Here is a 16,706-nt window from a genome sequence, read left to right as displayed (position 1 = left end):
AAAAAATTTGGATTACTGATTTTCCAGACTTTCCAGAAAAGGAAAATCTGACTGGACTTTGTGGGAAAGAGAAATGTAATAGCAGCTCTTATCCATGCTTGCTGAGTGAAGTCTCTATATTCAGAGGCTGTATGCTTCTGGTGCCGATCCTCCATGTTCAAAGGCAGTCTATGCCATAATTTGTGAATCAGAACTGAGCTTTATTCTTTATATAGGTAGTAAATATTTTTCATCTCATTGTAATTCTGTTCTCCATCATAATCTCAGCCTTAGCAGGGAAATTTTAAAAAATGAACTTGTTGCAGGGCAACATAGTTTAGACAAATTGCTTAACAGCTTCCATTTCATAGACTTGATGTGTCTCTTCCAATGCACAGACCAATCTGGGACTTAGGTCCACCTCTCTGCTACACAGAGCCATCCAACTCCAAGGAAGTGCTGAAGTTGGAACCAACCACATCATAGGATACCATACCCATAAAGGAAAGGAAAAGTTGTGCCGTCGAGTCGGTGTTGACTTCTGGAGACCATAGAGCCATGTGGTTTCCTTGTTAGAATACAGGGGCACACCTTGGTCATTTTGGCTCCCAGACCACCCCCCACGTGAGGCCCCCCGAAACCTACTTTGGGAGGCCTCCTACCATGCTGAACCTCCTCCATTGTTTGTTTGTTTTTACATTTCAGCCGCTGCACAGCCGAGGGGTGGCTGCCAGGTGGGTCAGCTGAGTAGTCCTTCTCCCACCCACTCCAACAGTTGAGAGATGTCATGGGCTTGTGACAATCTCTCTCAAATGGCCAGGCGTGTTGCAGTTAGCAAGAGACACTGGGCCAAATGGACTTGATGGCCGCCGCCGGCGGGGGGGAGGACTGCTCGGGTGACCCTGCGACCGTGTGGTGGCTGAAATAAAAAACAACAATGGAAGTTTGGCATGGCGGGAGTGGGGTGACTGCAGGAGCCCCCCCGGCCATTTGGAGGCCCCCTAGACCAGGGCCCCAAGGTCCGGGGGTTAGAGCACCTCTGCTCCCCAGCAGTATGAGATTGTGCCTTTCAGCACTTTCCTATATCGCTGCTGCCAGATTTAGGAGTTTCCATATATCCCCGAATCATCAACAGGGATTCAAACCAACAGCCTCCTGCTCTCTAGGCAGGTTATTTCCCCGCCACACCGTACCCACACCTATACTGTCTACATAATGTATCTTTTAAGCATGCAGCCTTTAACAAACACAATTTCCTGGCATTTTGGATCTTGAGTGAACATGGAAAGCCTTAACACAACATGTCAAACCGAAAGGTGTGTTGTTGTTGTTTAAATCGGATGTTTCTGTGGCCTGAACCATGGGCCATTAAATTAATGGGCTAGCAGAATTCCCACAAGGTTCTTTTCTTCAACACAGCAGCTGGCTTTCTAGAAATGACACCCCGCACACCCCCACACTGCATGATCCTCATTCAGGAAAAATAAATGAGGGGGAAACTAGACATGGATGAGAATATTCTCCAACTACTGCCCCCCCTATTATTTGCACAGCGAAGGGGAGAATGCATAGGAGAATTATTTCCCATTCAGCATTTCTCACCTCTCAGATTCTCACACACAAGTATAATTTGCATATCCATGAATAGCTCCTTGGAGGCATGGCTAACACAGGAAACAGACCTTCAGAATGCCTTAAGCAGCATACTTTGGGGCGGGGGCATGGGGGAAAGTCTCAATGTAATAATAATAATTTGAGTCCTTTAGTATAGTGGTGGCCATACCAAGAACCAAGAAACCAGAATGTGGAATGACAATGAACTACACATTAAGGCAAATTCAGGATTTTGTGTTTACATACCAATACACGAGAACAATAAGAGCATTATCTTCTTTTTACAGACATGGTTTATATTCAGTGGCTGACATATCACACAAGGGTGCATCAGCCCAGTAATGTTGCAGGTACATAATTTGCACAAATTGGGCAGAGCAAGTCTATTATTTCCAATGGGCTTATCTTGCATAATAGGCAGTGTGGAGTAGTGGTTAGAGTGTTGGACTAAGAATGGGGAGACCCGAGTTCAAATCCCCATTCACCCATGACACTCACTGGGTGACTCTGGGCCATCACTCCTCTCTCAACTTAGCCTGCTTCACAGGGTTGTTGTGAGGAGAAACATAACCACGTACACTTCTCTGGGCTTTTTGGAGGCAGAGCGGGATAGAAATGTAATAATAAATAAATAAACAATGTTCCACAATTTGTGTGTACACACAACGTTCGTGGGCTGAGATACCCTTGTGTGGTATGTCAGCCAATGAGACTTCTGACATTATTTGGGGGTATTTTCTTTCAGTTTGCCAACCCCCCCCCCAAGAAAAGCTGATATCGCTTCTTAATTTTTACAGGACAGTTTCCTCAAAAATACCATTTCTTCCTCTCCCCCACTTCAGGGGAAAAAAAAGAATATTATTGCTGTTTTTAGGGTTGTTGGGGTGTTGTTTTTTAGCAGATTCCTCAAATCAGCAGTCCTTTGTGGGGGACACAGTTTTCTTACAGCACTTCCTCTCATCCACACCTGGCCTGGGAGCCAGCTATTTTTAACAGGCACCTCTGCTCAGTGTGAGACAAGCTGGATGCACAGGGGAGTGGGGCTGGATCTCAGCAGTGCAGGGTTTGCATCTCCGCCTTCTTCTGCTGTTCAGGGTGACTAAAGTGAAAGAGGTGTAATTAGATTAACGTCTCAGCCAAAGAGCTTCATGTATCTCCTGATCCTCTCTGCTTTAGTACAAGTGAGTATTCTACTGTTCATATTATGCAATTATTTATTTAATATCTTATATCAACAGTTTTGAAGAGATGCCTCAACAACGAGCTGCTTGGAAACATTAAATAAAGAAGGCATTATTCTTAATTGGTCTATAAGAACTTTTTCTACTGTCATTTTCAAACTGCAGATAGGCCTAATTGATATGCCCCCTTCCAGATACATCTCCCCCTCTCCCGCCACTTCTAATTGCATCCAGTTTGATGGAAGAGTTCTGTGTAATTCAAAAGTATACATACCACATTATGAACTTTCATCCTGATAAAGATACTGTTTTACTCTCCTTGTGCTTTTTTTTTTTTTTTTTTGCTCTTCTTTAATCTCTAAATCTCTAAATGTTTCATTTTTCTACTAGCTGTAGGTGCTTAACACTTAACTACCCTTTTCAAGTTATGGTTGGGAGAGTTAAAGACTGGTAAAAGAATAGATTATTCCACACATTCAGAGCAGCAGAACAGGAAGGTCTTTAAGTTGCTGCAGCTATTCTACAATCAATACAGCAGGTGTTTCAAGTATACAAAAGAGTCTCTGTTTTCTTCAGTGAGGTGTTGGAGGCAAGGGTGTAACTATAGTTGAATGGATGAGTTCAAAGAACTCATCCCCCTAGCTCCTGAGGGGCCCCCAGGTCCACCCCTCCCTATTTTCTTCATTGTCTCCCTCACTCCGAGGGGCTCTGGGGAGAGGGGCAAACACAGGCCCCCTCTCCCCTAAATATGCCCCTGGTTGGAGGGCAGCTTTTGAACATTCATAGCATCCTCAGGGAAGAAGCACTTCTTCTTAACTAGATACTAAAGGCATAGGATCAGGCCTAATTCTTCCCAATTAGTTCTCAGGACCCATTTGAAATACTTAGAGAATGGCACCATATACACTCTGCTTGTTGAAACTTGGGAGGCACTTCATTCACTCCTGGAGTTTGGCTATGTCTGACACCATCTCCCCTTCTGCTGCTGTATAGATGATACACACAGCCTCGCCTCGCCTCCAGTCTCGCCTAGCCTAACCCAGGGCACTTGCCCCATGCCATCATGCCTCCTGGTAGTAGGGACCAAGAATTTCAGCATCAGAACTTCCCTTTGTCCAATGCACACAGGCCTACTAATCATCACTTGTATGCAGGTGTGCATTATTTCTGCCTTCATTCTTTATAAACTTTGAGTGAGTTATGGTGTGTGTGTGCGCACGTGCGCACACATGTGCGCACGCACAGACACAACTATATACTATAATATATACTATACTATAGTATAGTTAGCCTGATCATCCTAGTCCGATTCATATCTTATGTTCAATGCATGTACAATCCATGTACAGGGCACAACCTTCCAAATTTGTACACAGGTAGAGTTATTCACACATTGAACACATGTACCGAAGTCCAATTCCTGTCTGTACCTTGAATTTCAAAGGGCCCGTACCCAGATTCACTTTTAAAATAAATGAGTGGAAATGAACTTTTAAAATGAATGCACTTCCTTCTGGCCAAGTTGTGAAAGTGATACTAAAGGGAGAGGCAAAGAAAGAGCACTATTCACACAACATGTGAATACAGATGCTTGATACACATTCAACATAATGCCTAATTAGGATTTCTGAATGTTTGAATCTGTCTCCATTGTTTGTTCAAAAATCCTTATAGTTATTAGACTGGTGCACACTTGAAAAAGTCAGATCCAATATGAATATGACCTGATCCAATTCTGAAAATGTTGAATTGGATTTTTTGCCCCCTGGACATGTTGGATAGCAGGTTGGAGTGGGATTTCCAGGCAGAAATCCTACTTAAAATTGTATTTTTGCCCATAGAGGTCAATGGGTAAATTAAAAAAATCACTAAATATCACTGGTTGGTCCTAAAGCCTTGAAACATGCCACAGATGTGGGAATGGGGGGTCAGAGCCCACTATAGTTAATTTGAAAAAGATTGGCCAACCCCCTGAGTTTTGGTGAATTTTTGAAATTTCTGTAAAATAGCTAAAAATGGTGAAATCTGGTTTGTTTCAAGCCATACCTTTACAAAAACTTATGACATGAGAGATCCTCCCTGGACCATCATTTTGCCAGCATGTGGAGGATTCTGCCTTCATGAAAAGGAACAGCTTGCTCTTTTTGCTCCTCCTTTATATTTCCAGAATGGATGGGCATACAGTTATGAAAACTGGCTGAAATCCACAATGTCAGTGCTCTGGGTTATTTATTTATTTTTTTCAAAGCTATGGGCCACTCTCTGATTTTTGGTGAATTTAAGAAATCTTTGTAAAAATGGCTAAAAATGGGAGAATCTGGCTTTTTTCAAGCCAGAACTTTACAAAAAGTTCTGGAACTGAATCCCCTCCTTGGACCATCATCCCACCCCCATGTATATGAATCTGCCCTTTGCCTTCATGAAAAAGGGGTAACAGCATGCCCCTTTTGCTCCCCCTTTTATATATCTGGAATTCAGGGGCATATGGTTATGAAACCTGGCACACATAAAGTCCACATTGGCAGGACTCTATTTTTTTTTTTTTTAAAGCTATGGGTAACTCCTCTGATTCTTGGTGAATTTTTGAAGAAGAAAAATCAAAAATGGGGGGGGGAGGGGATAAAACTGGTTTGTTTCAATCCAAAACTTTACAAAAGATCTGAAGTCCTCCCTGGGACCATCATTCCACCCCCAAGTGGAGGAAAAAGGACCTTCCCTTGATTTTATATTAATTTTTTTCCTTCCCATTACAGGAACAAGCACATTCTTTAAAAGGATAAAAGGACTTCAAACTTTTAAATCCCTTAATGCCTAGATGGGAGAGTCAGAAATTTTTTCTAACCACAACATAAACATTCAAAGCACTTCACTTTTACGGACTTCCTGCTCCTGCAATGCGGAGGTTTTTTGACCATCAAATTTTGTTTTGTTCTAAGGTGTTTTGGCTCAAGTTGTTTTGTACTTGACAACAGAGTCATTTTATCATAGTGACCTGCACTAAGTCTGCCAAGATAATTAGCCATGAAGGGAAACATCTGGATATATGCAGAGTGTGTGTCTGTTAGTGTGTGTACAAGCCAGTAGTCAGCCAAGTCTCATGGATATAAGCTGAAGAATGCAGAGTATAGAAAAACATATGCAGAGTGCAATGTGACAGATGGAACATCTCCAATGGCAGAGAGAGATTATTTCCTGGACATGCGTAGGACAAGTTGACCTTAACCAGCAGCTTAGGCTGGACTCTGAGGGGCTTCCCAAAAGAGAGCTGTGTCAAGAAACTTAGAGGGACTTCCCATTGACTTCTCCTAGGAGTGGAGCCCCATAACCAGGAATAACTCTCTACCTGAGCATTTATAAAATACCATTAAAAGTCCATGAAGTCAAGAAGAAACTAACATCTTGCAACCCAGGACCTGTGCAGCATCTTCCTCACCCAACCCACAAAAAATGGGCATGGAGGCAATAATAACAAAAAAAACTAAACCCCCAAAGGATCCTGTGGGGGTTTGGGGGGATGTTTCTTTGAAAATTAAAAATTGCCTGCTTGCCCATTTCTTTTGTGAGTTGGATGGTAGGTCATCATGCCCTACTGCCCAACCCACTTTGGTGTCCTTAGGACCTACCCTTGGGGAGCAATGGGGTGATTTGAGTTTGCCATTGTTCCCTATGGGCAAATTTTTTAAAATGAATTTTCAATTTGGTGAATCAATTCAAATTTATGTGATTTGATTCGAGGTTGAATCGAATCACAAAAATCCATGCATGCAAAAACCCATTTCCCTAAAGGGCAGTATTTCATAACACCAAGTGATTAACTGTGTCAAACTGTTTCCCCTTCAGAAACAGAACAGGATTACCTGCAGGGGTGTTGCTAAGTCTTTAAAAGATCAGGGGCACAGGCCCACAGCCTGCTCCCAATTTGATAATTAATCTCCACTATGGTCCTCCTATAATCATTCGGGGGGGGGGTTGTTTTTGTTTTTGTCATTAGCAATAGTATTGAATCTTTCTTTTGCTTATCTAATTTCAAACATCCCCAGTTCCTTCATCCCTCCTGCCTCGCTTGCCCATTTGTCTCCCCCACATCCCAATCTTCTGGTATAAACTTATAATTCTGTATAATTAGGTTTTTACAAGTTAACATATATGTATGTATAATTCGGATTTTTAAAAGTATTCTTATTAACCATTTTGAAATTCTCAAACGATAAAAATATTAAACAATGACAATGCTCAATGGGATTTAGGCTGAAAGCCTTCTCCACTGAACCATGAAACTTTAGGCCAATCACTCTCTCTCACTGCCTAATCTACCCCACAGGATTTCTGTGAGAATAAAAGGAGCAAGAAAGAACCATGTGTGCTGGCATGAGACAATAGATAGATAGATAGATAGATAGATAGATAGATAGATAGGTTCCCTGTAGGTAGGGAACAATATGCCATAAATAATACTCACATATTTATTCCAATGTAATTCTGGTGGGATGGGGACACAAAGCCTACCTACCAACATTATCAATATGCACAAGCCAGACTATGAAGGTAATTCACCTTTATCCCTTACTAATACTTCATAATACAAGGTTGAAATTTTTGTTTTTGTTTTTAAGAAGAATTTCTGAAAAACGTACTTCCTGATTACCTGCAGATACCAAATGTTGCATTGACAATCCTGCCGCTTAAATTAGTTGAATGCACTACATTTTATAGCAGAATATGTTGAGGAAAAGTGTGTGTGTACTTTAAAGAAGAAATTCTGGATATAATCTATCTATTTATCTATCTAAAATGTAGGTGGTATGTGGCAAGCCCTTCCCATGCAGTGCTTAACCAGTCAGAGAGGGGGAGATGGCAGAGCTGCGCAAGAAGACAGGAACAGACTGACTGGTGGCAGCAGCAGCAAGAAGCATTTTTTAAAATGCTAAAACAGCAAAGAGCATTTAAAAAAAAAACCCCAAATAGAAACAAAAGTCAAGCTCAAGGGAGTGAGAGCAGCACAGGCAAAAAGTAGTGATATGCATCTGTGCTGACTCTCCCTCAGACTGAACGGTGGTGGCAGTGAGGCCCCAAAACAAAAGCACATGGCCCTCCCCACACACTCAAGGGAGTTACTGGGGCTTGTCAGTGGGCTTCTCCACAGTCTTCAGAGAAGAGGAAAAGGCAGAGCTGGGTGAGAAGTCAGGAAGAGGCTGGTCATTGGTGGCAGCAAGGAGCGGGGGGGGGGACACACACAAAAACAAAACACCAGAGGAGCCCGATAGGGCAGCAGGCACTGCCACTGGAGATGAGGAGGAGGGGGAGGAAGAGCAGGAGGTCAACAGAGGAAGAGGGAAGGCTGAGGTGGATGGTGGTGGCTAAAGTGCGTGGCAAAGAGGGCGGCTCGGGAGTGGCCAGAGAACTGGGGGTGCCTGACAGGGCAGTCACTGCCAGAGACAAGGAGGAGGAGGAGGAGGAGGAGGAGGAGGGTGGAGGACAAGGGAGGCCTGAGGTGTGGGTGGAGCTGCAGAGAGGAGGAGAAAGGGGAAGAGAGAGAAAGAGAAAGGAAAAGTGGGGAGGGGGAAGAGAAACAAAGTAAGGACAAAGACGAAGGAGGAGGAACAGGAGCAGGGCTCAGGTGAGGGTGGGGAGGTCTCTGGGGGCTGTCACAGGGGACAAGGGGAGCAATCTAGAACTAGCGCACAGATGCTTTGCATGCGTCAAGGTAGTTTTAATTGTTATTGTTCTCAACAGATTTTAACACTCAATAATCAGATCAATAATTCCAAAATAACATGCCCAAGTAATACAGCAGAATCAACATGTCCAAGAAGCAACATACATACCCAAGAAACAACATAGAGCCTTTTGGAAGGGCGGTATAAAAGCTTTAATAATAAATAAATAACTTTTATTGCTCTCAAAAGATTGTAAACAATGATCATATCAAGAATTCCAAAACAACGTGCCCCAAAGCAGGAGTCCTCCCCTCAACCCCTAGAAAGTGGTGCCTCCTGAATCCCCCCCACACCCGTCTTTGTCCTTCTCTACTTCCTCTTTTCCCTCCATGATGACTAAATACTGGTGGCACTGGCTGGCACATCAGTCTCCTTCAGAGGAGCATGGGCAGGGGGCTGTTGGGAGAAGAAGAAGACTGGAGCAGCATGGTGGGCTGTAGGGGATTGGGAAAGTGGCGTAGTGTAGGCTGTGTGTTCCGACTGAGGATGGGGAGGAGTACTGGAGCAATGGTGGGTGGAACAGGAAGGAGGAGCCAGCCAGCCTAGCTGACTCAGAAGGGGCCGGCGGCACCTGGGGGCCAAACACGTTAAGGTGAGCTGAGCTCTCACAGGCAGAACTTTGCTCTCTCCGCCTCGCCTGAGACACCTCACCTCGCCATGCAGTGCACATTGTGCTCATGTGTGCTGCAGCTGAGGCAGTCTGCTGTTGCACATGCTGTACACATGAGCTCTGAGCTGGTGGTGGGCAGGTGCAGTAAGGCAGCGAAGCAAGCAATGAACCACCACTCGCTGCCTGAGAGGAGGAGTGGGGAACACAAGCCAGCCCAGAAGAAGGAAGGGAAGGCAGCCTTTTGCTGTTGCCAAACCAGCTGCTGCCAAACCAGTGGGCACCAGACAGTGTTAGCGGTCAGCAGCAGCAGCCTCGCCCCTGTGCAAGCAGTTAGTGGGGAGATCCAGGGCACCCTAGGAAACATTTGGGGCCCATGCCCTGAATTAAGGCTCTCTCGTTTTGGCTCAAGCATCACAAAGCCAGGAAACTGGAACTTACAGTTCCAAGAAACAGACATGCCACATGATCAGTAATGATAGTGTGCAATGTCACAAATTGTGCTTGCTTACAACTTGCCATTCGTGCACCCACACTCTTTGTTGGTCTTTGAGGCCCAACTCAAGATGGGGAGGATGGAGTGCCTGGCACCAGCAAAGATGCCCCATGTTGCCCTGGTCCTGCACTGCCTTATGAAGCATCTCAGCCTTACTGTATTACTAGAGGACAGTCCATTATGTTACAATCTCAGATCTAGAGTAAGAAACTCTAGAGCAGGGATTCTCAATGTTGGGTCCCCAGATGGTATTGGACTTCAACTCCCATAATCCCCAGCCCCAGTGGTCTTTGGTTGAGGATTATGGGAGTTGAAGTCCAATAACATCTGGAGACCCAACGTTGAGAATCCGTGCTCTAGAGCATCTTTACTGGTGTCACACACACACACACACACACACACACACACACGGTTTGGGGGGTGGGTGGGGTGGGTGTGTTTCTTTAAATTAGATGTTAAGTGGCCCAACTCACTGAAGTCCATGGGACCTTTTTATCATAGAAGTCAAGTGCAGTTCTTCTGACCATGAGGGATAAGCAGCAAGACACTGAGCTAACTTTAATGACTGAGGAAGTCAGTCTCTGCCTGACTGATGGTTTCTTGATGAAGAGAGGAGAGTGGGGAGGCAGGCTTATGCAGGACTGCATTAAGTTCCTAGTTTAACCCTTGCATGCTTATCTTTGTGTGTTAAACATCAGCTGTCGGGGGCACCCAGATAGGAACCACAGCAAAGCTTGAGGGAGGCTTTAGCCTTTTATGTCTGCTACAGTCCCACTCCAGATTGGGGCGTGGGGCTAGGGATGCTGGGAGTTGTAGTTCAGCAACATCTGGAGGGCCGCAGGTTGGGGAAGCCTGACGTAAAGCATTTGATGTGCCCCCCTCGGCAGAACTTTTTGGCAGGTATTATAAAATGCCTCAAGCCAATAAGATCTGCCCTTGTGGCGAAGGAATGCTTGAGACAATACAACATGTTCTTTTGTACTGCTGCTTCTATAAAGACTCACGTGCCAGCTTGATTACACCCTTGTTACTGAAAAGGAAAGGGAGGACAGGTCTTACTACCCACGTTTTCTCCTCTGATGAGTGTGTAGATATTACCCGAAAGGTAGCCAACTTTTGCTTGATAGCCATGAAAATCAGACAACAGAGGACTGCTGATGAAATGTAACTTGATCTTGCTACCATTATTATATTTAAATTGATTTGCTGTACCTATTGTATTGCATTATATTGTATATGGGGGTGTTCATGTTTTGGCTTTTGCCTTTTGTGTATCTGATCATTGATCGTAAATAAAGTTCTGCTTCGTGTGTATGTGTGTGTGTGTGTGTGTGTGTACGGAATGTTCACACAAAATTGCAATGGAGGCCATTATTTCCAATAGCAATCCATTGTGAAACTGCATTTGTGTCATTCCTTTATGCAAGAGCACTCTTGTACAACTGTGTGCACATGGATGTAACATGTAGTTTAGATCTAAGAGAAACACATTTCTGCGGGCAGAAGTAATTATTACCATTTTTAGCAATACAGAAACAATAAAAGTAAACAGATGTTATTTAATTAGCACTGGACTTGCATTTATATTTATGCTAATAACCCATTTGAGAAAGAAATGTACAGATGCAATAAAATACGGGGCTCTAAAAAAAAACTTGGAGAGGTATTTTAGAGTTATAATTCCATAGTAAAAACAGTGCTTATTAGTGAGAGCTAGTTCAATTAATGATAGATCATTGTAAGTGCTGCTGTGTGAGTCGTAAAACTCAGTAAAATAAAGGTATGTTTCATGAGCTTATCAAGAGAGTAATTTAGTAGATGGATTAATATTCTAACTCCTCTTACAGCTGAATAGGAATATTCTGTAAGTATTCCTACACTAACATTAGCTATGGGCAGAAAAGATATTCAATGGTTTGGTGAGAAAGGGCTTATGAAATGGCACACCAGGCTATTGGGGGCAATGGAGGGTATGTGTTCCTTTTTTCTAGGCATGTGCAACATGAATGGGAAAGAAAAACAAATATGCTGCATTCTATTTGATTTGTGGTCATTGAAAATGAAAGGAAATTCAAAACAAACAAAAGTGTGAAAATCAATTTGTTTTCATTCTTCTTTAATTCACTTTCATTTCCCCCCATTCATTTCCCATTTATTTCAAGTGGAGACCCAGCTGGTCTTCTGCTGCCTGTAATTTTATGTTTTCCATCCATATATCCTGAAATTTTCAGACACCTAATTACTTCTGGACATCATTTTCCCAGTTTAAGAGAGACTGGATATAAAGCTCTTGTTTTAGAGGCAACTAAAAAGATGTCCATTGCTTTCAGAGGGAGTCTAAGCAGTTTTCTGTCCTATTGGCATGAAGTTTTTAGCATTGTATGATCCTACCAAAGGACCATATCTGTCACATTTGGACAGATATCTGCTGTTCTTCAGAACAGCTTGGGTGTCTGGCACCTGAGGGTACTCCACTGTTTTTAGTCCTTTTGTCCTAGAACACATTATGCTTAGGACCTATTATTGCTTAGGACTTCAGAGCATGAGGCATGGGGGAAGTCTGCTATTGCATTGGGACAGACCTGGCACTAGTCATGTGAGGAAAAGTAGATCGGCAATGGGTGCTCTCTTATTTCTGCTGCCCTGATGTTAGGGGGCCAGGAGATTGTTGGGTTCGGGGTCCGAGGCCTACAGGAAGGCCAACAATGTGATAGGGCAGATCTCCTATTCTAGTGCAGTCAAGAAATCAAAATCTGGAATGACAACCCTGTCATCCCCACACCCTGAGGGTTGGTAACCTGGGTGGGGGGAGCAATTGGGCTCAGATCCTGGGGCTGCAGAAAGGCCTCCAGTGTAACCAGATAGACTTCCTGGTTCTAGCCCTGCAAGGGAAATAAAATCTGCAACCTCAGGCTTCCTCCTCCAATCCTCCATTCCAAGGTTGCAGGATGAACAGACCAGAGGCATTCAGACTTGGGACCTGCAGCCCCTGGGAAGACCACCACTGCGATGTGATATACCTCTTGGCTTTAGCTCTGTGAGGAATACAAAGAGCCCTTTCTCACGATCCATGAGAAGAGTTTGAAGGGGTAAGGGGAGGAAGCCTCAAAAAGCTTACCTCCCCCGCAGACTATCTTCTTGTTGCAGACGATGGTCGGCTTCTGCCAGCAGTAGGGAGGTTTTGGGGCTGGGAGCTCCCTGGAACTCCCATAATGTACAGCGCAAGTGCATACAATCAGTTAGCCCCAACATATGATCAGTTAGCCCAGGCTAATGGCATGTTTGTGCCCTTAACCCAGGCGAACATCCGGGGCTCCTTTGTGAGTTTGCCACCTCACTGCTGCCAGGACACAAGTCCCAGCAGTTCTCATGCACAGGTAAAACCAGGCTGGGCTTCCCTAGCCTGGTTTTGCCTGCTCATGAGAACAGCCTCAAGACCTGTAGTGACAAGCCCAGGCACCCTCTTTGCCCCAACCTGGAAGTAAGAGGACAGGGAGATGGTTGGATTTGGGGGCTGGGGCTCATGGGGCGGCCTTTACTGTGATGGAATGGAACTCCTGGTCCAAGATGTACATATAATAGGTGATTTGCAATGGCAATCTTGGCACCCTCCTTGTCCCAGCTGACCCTGGGAGCAGGATGGGAAGGGTGCCAAGATGCGTGTTGGGCTCAGGGCCCGGGACTGTGAGGGGGCTGCAGCGGTGATAGGGAAGGACATCTTGATTATACATGTATCTTGACTGTTCTCCTTGTCCCCAACCCCATGTGGGGGATAGGAATTAGGGGGCAAATAGGCTCAGGTTCTTGAGCCCATGGGAGGGCTGCATCTTCAGTGGGATAAACATTACGGGTATTTTCTTGTGGGGAAAACCATAACCTTGGCCACTGCCCTTGCATACCCACAGCCTTGGCAGAGTGTTGGGGTGAGGGGGGTCAAATGGGGTGATGGTTTTTACCCATGGGAGGACTTGGTTGCAGTGGGATGAAAGTCACAGCTATAAGCCCTCAAGGAAAAACATACACAACAATAACAACTCCAGATGCCTGACACATCACCTCCCCACCATCCCTTGGTGAGGGGAATGAGCAACAAGGGTAGCCAGGACTGTAGTGTTTCCCTTAAACGCCTTAAAAGCATAGAGCCTCTTCCATTTCATCTGCAGCCATACTTTGAGCTAAGGAAGAAGTGAGGAAGAAGAAATGCCACCACCTTGTCTACCCTCTTTGCCTGCCTACTTCCCCGGGGAGTTGAGTAGCTTCACAGCCATGGGCCTGCTAGAGGGCCACAGATGCACTGGGATGCATGTCATGTCTACAGGCTGTCAAGGAAAAGAACCAGAAGAACATCAACAACATCAAATGTCCTCTTGTTATCCCTGCTAACTGGGCAAAGAGAAACATTCCAAAGTACTGATTCTCTTCATATTTAGCAGGGGAATAGCAGCTGGTCCTATTCAGCCCCAGCACAGCATCTCTCCAGTGGCTGTTGCTGGTGTCTACCTTCTTAGATTGTAAGTACTTTAGGGACAGACCATCATCTTATTCTTCTCTTTTGATATAAATGGCTTTGTGGACTTTTTGTTGAACTTCAGTACATACAACCAGACCAGCCCTCCAAAAAGGCAGTCGGTTTGAGCCCAGTTCGATACAGACAGGTTTAACCCAGTTTGATCTGGTTCGAGAGCTATGCTTGTAAAGGGGAATCTGGTGAAGATTCCCCTTTACAAGCAATCGTGTGGGGGAATTCTTTATAAATATCCTAAGTGCAGCAGGAGTGGGGGTGGCGAGAGGGCACCTTACTGGTTTGTGTGGCAGTGGTGGCAGGGACTCCTCTAAGCCCCCCCCCGAGCTCAGCCCCCCAGCAGCGCAGGCCGGTGGTGATTCAGTTCCAGTTTCCATGGATGCACAGGGGCCATCACGGAATATAAAAGATTCACACTTCCCAGACATGGCATTAGTATGGATATTATGATGGCTTTTTAAATTATTGTTGTTAGTTCAGTTATGATTATTGTGCCGTTTATGCTACAAGTAGCCTCAAATGCATCCTAGAAAAAAGTGTCTCATAAACCTGTATATAAATATCAAATCTCCTAGAACAGAATGTAGATAGGTAACCTTTCACCATGACAGCTCCTGTCCCTTTAATAATAGTTCAAAAGAGAGCATTTGGCCAGGTGCAGTTTGCTCTCAGCCCCCCAGCATGGTAATGAGGCAAATGGCACCTTCCAAACTAATAAAGGGACAAAACCCCTAGAGGCTATTCTCACAACCCGCAGAAACCGGGCTAATGGAGTAACTGTTTACCTGATTGTGTGTCGCGGTGCTGCAGCTCCGTGCTGCAGCAACTCACAAGGAGACCCCCAAAGGGGAGGCAGCAACAAACCTCCTGGCATCGAGGGGCTCCCCAGAATGCCCCGCGCACTCACACGGGGCATTCTGGGACTTCCGGGGACCAGGGGCCAGTAATCATTTGGGTGGCTGATCCGGCTGCCCACGGCTAGCTGACTGATCTTCTGTAGGGAGAGCAAGTCAAGCCCTTTATGGCTCTCCACACTGTTAGTGTGGAGAGCCTCCTAAGGTTGGAAGGTTGACCATCCTTGGGCTAGACTGACAAAAATAAATAGCAGGGAAACAGATTTTGGTTGCATAATCTAGTAAGCAGACCAGCTGCCTCAGGGAATTTGTGGAGATTCCTCTCCATATTTTTGGGAAAGAAGTTAGACAAGCATTGGTAATTATTCAAGTGTAGTCAAAGCCCTTGTACTGTTGCTGGGTGATTGAAGAGGGATTGGGTACAGCTTCTGCTGAATATAGAAGTTCTCCCAAGCACAGATTGGTACCTTTTGAGATTTTTTTCTCACATAATCAGTCAATTGTGTCCTACCTTACAAAGTCAACAGCATACAAAAATATTTATTATTTGGTTTTGGGGACTAAGCATGGGGACAATAAGGTATGTAAAAAAAAAAAAAGAACAAGATTTTAAAATAACCAAATAAAGTGGGGTGTTTTTTTTAAACTAAGGAACTTTATAAAATAAATACTTCCCAAAGTTGTTAAATCATTAAGTACTATTAAATATAACTAAAGTGGGTGCTTTATTTTTTGTACTGGCATCTTAAAAGTGTTTAATTCCCTTCATGCATAATAGAGCTATTTGTTATTCAAATTGCTGTAATCATTATAAGTGAAAGAGGTTTTAAAAGAATGCCAAGTCATTAATGCGAGTCCAAATTTTGAAATAAATTCATGCAAATCTTTCCAATGAAGTGTACCAGAAAATGAAACATGTCTAATAAGTAGTAACTGGGTTTTGCACCAGCAAAAGAAGAAGGGAAATTAAGAAGCCATATGGAATGTTTTATATCTGTGTCTTGCCCCTGCTTTCCAGGCACTCAGAGCCGCAGTTTCATCTCACAGCAGGCTTGTAGGGTGAGTGTCCAAAACCACCCAGTGAATTTCCCAGCTGTGTCAAGATTTAAATCCAGGTCCAAGCCCAACACTCTTGCCTCTGCATTGTGCCAGCTGTAAAGATTGGCTTCAACCGAAACAATTCATACAAATGAGATGAACAGTTAACAAGAACGGGAGTGGCCTGGGCCTAGGGAAGGCCTGTCTTCTCTGAATCTTCTTCTAACCCCTAATTATTCAGAGAAATCAATCAATCTAATAAATTATTATTATTATTTAGAAATAACAATAAACATAATTATTTTTATTATAGAGAAATAAATGGAGGCATTTCCTCCTGTAAGTGAGCGAAGAGGAGATAGCTTTTTGCATGCTGCTTGTGGTACAATTATGCCAATACAGCACAGAGTCTGGGCCTTGCTGACCCCTACTTTGTTCCTTACCAGAAGTAGCAGGTCTCCATCAGAGCCTCCAGGTGACAGGATGGTCTTGCACTCAGGCTGGGCCTATATGGTGCATCCAGTAAAGATGGGAACCATAACTGAATTCAGTGAACACAGACCGCCCAATGGGGCTGGGACCAGGGGGCATCCCAGTGGGACCAGGGCTAGGGTGGAGGCCAGAGCCATGCACTACCTGCATCTGCAGCCGCCCTCTCACCCTCCCTCACTGGCACCAGCGGAGCTAGCACACAGGGG

The sequence above is a fragment of the Hemicordylus capensis genome, chromosome 4, assembly GCF_027244095.1.
Source record: "Hemicordylus capensis ecotype Gifberg chromosome 4, rHemCap1.1.pri, whole genome shotgun sequence".
NCBI lineage: Eukaryota > Metazoa > Chordata > Lepidosauria > Squamata > Cordylidae > Hemicordylus > Hemicordylus capensis.
The sequence above is the reverse complement of the archived record's forward strand: the minus strand, read 5'-3'. Positions refer to the sequence as shown.